Here is a 4,881-nt window from a genome sequence, read left to right on the forward strand (position 1 = left end):
GTGATGAACATCTGAACTCAATCCTGAGGATTTCCTCAGCTCAGAGCCTGACCCCAAACATTAATGAACTTGTACTCAAGATGAGACACCAAGTATCGGGCTCAGCCTCAGACAAGTGAGCAGAAAGGACTTGGACTTGATATTTCTTTGAAGGGATTTTTTTTTTTTCCCAGTTGAATGGACCCAGGGACATGTTGCCTAAGAAATTAATGCAACTGTTTTGCACTTTTGCAAGTTTGCACTAACTTTTCTAATTTTATTATAGAAGACAGTCATTGGTGAGGATCGGAGCAGCACACTGATTTGTTTTTAATGCATGCTGTTTCATTTTTGCATTTATCTTGCCATTGAGCTTTGAATGAAAATTACATTTAGCTGTTTACCTGTTAAAAAAAATAAAAAATAAAACGTTTTCAATTTATTACTGAAAGAGCCTTGAGAAAATATTGCAACTGATTTTATTTATGTTTTACTTAATTTAATGTAATGATTCATGTTAAGTGCAATATAGGCTGTGTTATTGGTATTGGTTCAATATGTGCAATAATTGCGAGTTTTAATAAACATTGAACCAGCCCGGCCCTCCACTTGTACCATTTTTAAATGTTGGCCCCCTGTGTATTTGACTTTGACATGACTGGACTAGAGGCAGTCTCGGGGACGCTCTGGCGCTCTCAGGGCGAATTTACGAATGCAGCCCTAGTCTCTCATCCACTCCACGAGAGCCGTATTCTGGCGCCAATTTTCAAAGTAAAATTCTGAATTCGATTCGATACTTGTATCAATATAACTCAAGTCGTTCAAGGATGAAGCAGACAAGGCCGAATCAATAAGACGTGCTGTGTCAAGGTATGGGAAGCAGGCCAGCACCTTTAAAGCATTTGCCACTGCTAAAAATCACGCAACTGAAGCAAGCTTTCGCATTGCTCATTGCATTGCGAAACGTGGAAAGCCATTCACTGATGGAGAATATATTAAGGAGGCTTTCCTCTGTAGCTCAGATGTTTTGTTTGAAGGCTTATCAAACAAAGACACAATAAAATCAAGAATAAAAGACATCCCAGTGTCAGACAGAAGTGTGGAACGAAGAATAGGAGAAATGGCAGAAAACGTGAAAGCGCAGCAGACCGCTGGTTTGAAAGATGCGACGGTGTTTAGCCTCGCACTTGATGAGAGCGTAGATGTGAATGACATGCCACGTCTGGCTGTCATAGCAAGATACTGTGATTCTGCTGTAAGGGAGGAGCTCTGCTGCCTAAAACCAATGCCAGAAACAACAAAAGGTGAGGACATCACTAAAGTTCTTATCGAGCATTTTGTGGAGCGAGGGATTGACATTAGCAGGATTTTTGCAGTGACAACAGATGGTGCCCCTGCCATGGTCGGGAAACAGAGGGGAGCGGTTGCATTAATTGTGTGCAACTTAAAGTGACCAAGTACCACCCCCAGATAATGGAGTTGAGCAAAGGAAAACAGGGCCAGGGATCACGACATTGATTGTTAGGACTGTTTACATGGCTTTACATACATAGCTCTTTGCAACCCAAAAAATATATATGTTTGTTGTGGTTGGAATAAAATAATAAAATGTAAGTAACAACCAAATAATTATATAAATATAAATTATAATTCATACAAGTAAGACCCTTGTATAATCACCCTCCAGTTAGGCCTACTTATTAAAATTATAACCATAGGGAGCGCAGTTAGCAACTTTGGTAGACATTGAGCGCTCCAATTTGCTTAAAGTTGTGCTACGCATCACAAAGTTTAGTTGTCTTAGATGTTATGTTGGTAATTTTGTTCAAGTTTCAGTTAGTTACATTTTTAGGTTTATTTAGCATACATAGCTCTTTGCTGAAAATTGTTGTTCATGTTGTGGAATAAAATGGCAGATCTGTTGGTCTGTTTGGTTTGGTTTGATGTCGAGTCATAATTAATGTTGATATTGTGGTTGGCACACTGACTAACAAGAAAATTAAAAAATGGCACTTCATATGAAAAAGGTTGCCTACCCCTGGTCTAGATGCTTTGTGCAAGGTGTTTGTCCGAGTTTTCTGCCTGTCATGACTTTTGCTGTGATATGATTGGACAATTTCTATTTTGGGGCGTGGCCTAGGGTTAGGTCCATTGGAAAGGGAGGGTGGGAGTTTCCTGTGTTAGATATTAACCAGAGTACCATCTCCCTCCCATTTACGTTCAAGCATCCCTGTATGTCGCCTGGACTTTAAAAGTCTTTGTAACTGCGTATGAGGGCAAGATCGATTCCAATATCCTCTCTGTTTGTACCTATTCTTTTAATAAAGGGCCTCTTGTCTGTTTGTACCTATTCTTTTAATAAAGGGCCTCTTGGGCTATTTGATCCAAGCTCTCCGTGCTTTTTATAATTACCTCCCAACCTATCAATTAACGAGTTAGAATTACCTCCCAACCTATCAATTAACAAGTTAGAATTACCTCCCAACCTATCAATTAATAATTAAGTTATTCCACAGCAGCTGCCACAAAGTTGGAAGTGTACACTTCTGTAGAATCACATTGTACGCTGCAGCATTAAGACGTCCCTTCACTGGAACTAAGGGGAACCAGCCCAGACCATGAAAACAGCCCCAGACCAGAATTGTGCCCAAATACTTTTGTCCATATCGTGTACTTTACTATGACTCTCAGTGACAATGACATTGACAATACTATGAAGGTTGCACATCCCTGGTTACTGTGATCACTCTTTAACCTTACATACTCTATATTGATATGTAGATGGCAGCTACTAGATTGTAAACACAAGTGCAATATTGAAATACAACTGTGAACATTTCAAACCTGCTAACTGCGACACTTTAAATGAATGTGCAACAATACTATGTGCAATATGACAACCCTTGTGTACATAAGGTTCAGATATAGGAAAAGTTAGGATATTTATAGCATAGCATAGAGTACAGCACAGTGTTTTATCGTATAGTATAGTAGTATAGTATAGTAGATAGTGTACATAGCCTTTATTTATGTAAACCAGCTTTCCCTTTTTTATTTGACCCTTGGCCCTCTTGTTTTTAGTCTTTTTTCCAAGCACCAGGGGAGCCCCCCCTCCTAAATTTCGTTGTATGGTACCTGTACTGTATTAATGACAATAAAGACCATTCATTCATTAATTCATTCATATTGCACATTATACAACAGTTAGTTCCGACCAAGTAATTTGATTGGACAAGAGGCATTCCATGAGTTACGATATACAGTATAACAGCACTGGGACTTTTAACTATATGTATCACTCCGCCGCACAGATGTTCTACTAAATGACGGTTAATTAGACTACAAGTTTGTGTTCAGGTTACTAGGCAACAGTTCAGTTGAAGTTCAGTTGTGCCTCTTTTTTTCTTCTTCTTTTTTCTGCACATTACATACTGTTCATAAGCCACCACACTAATCTAGGGGAATAGTTCCTTTAGCTTTCCCCCTAGGCCATCTAGTGGCAGAGGTTAGTACTACGTCCTACTTTGCACTGTGGTTGTCGTGACAACAAGAAAACTCAGCTGGTGTATGACAGTTATGAATACAATGTCAATGTTAATGTTCTATGTAATACTTAACTGATTAGTTCATGATACATTTAGTTATTCTGGTAAAGTCAAAAAATAATAGTTTTGACCTTAAGTTCTATGTTTATTTCAGTTTCACACTTCTCTGTGTTGAATCCTGTCCCTCTACAGCAATCGTCTGTTCCTTGGAGGATGCAAGGGAGAGTTTATTATTATTATTAATAATAATAATAATAATGATAATAATACATTAGACTGTAGCACTTTTCTAGACACTCAAAGAAGCTTTACAAATGGAAAAGATCGAGTAGTAGAAAGAAGGAACACAAAAAAGTAAAAAGGAACACACAAAAAATAGATAAAAGAAAGTATAGGGGTCTGATTAATATTTAGATATTACTAAATCTAAATCTAAGTGTCTTTGTAGGACAATCTACTCTGTATACTGCAATTACACCTAGATTTTGAGAGGAGAAGCAGCGAACAAGCAACGCCAGCGTCCTCTCTCGACCGGCATTTTTTGAAAAGTGTAGCTGACTGTCAAAACCGGATATAGCACAGGAGTCACATTGGGTGTAGCAGGACAACTATAACTACCGTGTTTTTTTTTATATCATGTTCTTATATCAGTATTTGCATGTCTAGTTAGATGCTAAACTGCATTTCGTTGTCTGGTACTCTGCAATGACAATAAAGTATCTAATCTAAAAATCTAATCTAATCTAATACTGGTAGTTATAATGTATGTATACCAAGAAAACAAGAAAACACTCAGTTCTTTGTTTGCTTTACTTTAATAGGTTATAACAGCATTAATAGGTTATACTGATCCAGTAGTCTAATGGAGGTCATATCGTGTTTGATTGCATCTCAGTGACATTATAGTAAAACCATCATCAACATCCATACATATTATAGCGTCCAGTGATTAGATTAACATCAGAAAACTAATCAGTAACTGTATTCCACATCAGATCAGATCAGGACATTACCAGAGAGTTGTTGTTTGTCTTCTTGTACATTTACATGTTCTTTGTTTCACAGGGGAGGACGTTCTAACAGTAACCATAGTGATGCACCCTCCTGTATAGTAATGAAGGGGGTTTTACTACGGAGTCACATGACACACGACATCCTCACAGATATAGATGACATAGAGCAGACTGACCCTACAGCAGACCTCTGGAGGGCTCAACAGCTCAACCACTCACAGACCAAAGAACTTGAATCAAAAGAAGGGTTCTCACAGACCAAAGAACTTGAATCAAAAGATGGGTTCTCACAGACCAAAGAACTTGAATCAAAAGATGGGTTCTCACAGACCAAAGAACTTGAA

The 4,881-nt window shown here is 38.2% G+C and overlaps 1 protein-coding gene across 1 annotated transcript in view; it reads right to left on the bottom strand.

The window, feature by feature from the left end:
• Positions 1–4,326: 4,326 nt before the first annotated feature.
• LOC308169170 (uncharacterized protein) overlaps positions 4,327–4,881 on the bottom strand; it is a 3,231-nt gene continuing 2,676 nt past the window's right edge. Inside the window, exon 3 of the mRNA XM_080543822.1 lies at positions 4,327–4,881. This exon is cut by the window's right edge and continues 951 nt beyond it. The gene's annotated coding sequence lies outside the window, so the exon portion shown is untranslated.

The sequence above is a fragment of the Nansenia antarctica genome (genome assembly GCF_963989245.1).
Source record: "Nansenia antarctica genome assembly, chromosome: 13".
NCBI classification, from domain to species: domain Eukaryota; kingdom Metazoa; phylum Chordata; class Actinopteri; order Argentiniformes; family Microstomatidae; genus Nansenia; species Nansenia antarctica.